Raw genomic sequence first — 741 nt, 5'->3', positions numbered from 1 at the left:
CATACATACATACATACATACATACATACATACATACATACATACATACATACTGTACATAGACGTAGGCCTACATAAGGGTAGACTGAGTACAGTTGAGACAGTTTTTGCTTTTCCCATTTCCAAACAAAAATTAGACACTAAAAACACGCTGAAAATAATATATTTTTACATAATATACCTTTTAATTGTTAACTAAAATATTGCCAAGAGATAACAGCTCTAAGTTGTTTATATTTTTCTTAATTAATCAAAACCAAAAATGAATTTTTGTCTCAACTGTACCCATRTAAAAAAACTTAAGGGTACAGTTGAGACGCCATTCAAATWATACTTTGTCAGTGTTTTATAATTCATCAATGTTTTTATTTCATTTACATTGACTCTAGCATAGGTTAAAAGGTAGAACACWGCTAAACAAATTTAATATTTAACAGATAACATAATAATTTGTTGATTATTAGTATAGTTTTGCAGTATAATGGTATTACTAATTGATCTACAGTTCACATGAATKGTATGCATTCAAATAACAGCTTAATAAATGTTTATTAAATTCAAATGAATGAATRAACATACTTAACCCATTGCTGATACACACCATGCAAATCAATGTCGGGTACCCTGGWGRCCATGTTGCACATTTCAATGGATTATGTGATGATCTTTAATGATATGATGTCATGAAATATGTTAGTTTTTAGGGCATAAACTAATTTTTGCCTATATCCAAGTTACATA

This window comes from Austrofundulus limnaeus, unplaced genomic scaffold (assembly GCF_001266775.1).
Source record: "Austrofundulus limnaeus strain Quisiro unplaced genomic scaffold, Austrofundulus_limnaeus-1.0 Scaffold6, whole genome shotgun sequence".
Taxonomy (NCBI): Eukaryota; Metazoa; Chordata; class Actinopteri; order Cyprinodontiformes; family Rivulidae; genus Austrofundulus; species Austrofundulus limnaeus.
The sequence above is the reverse complement of the archived record's forward strand: the minus strand, read 5'-3'. Positions refer to the sequence as shown.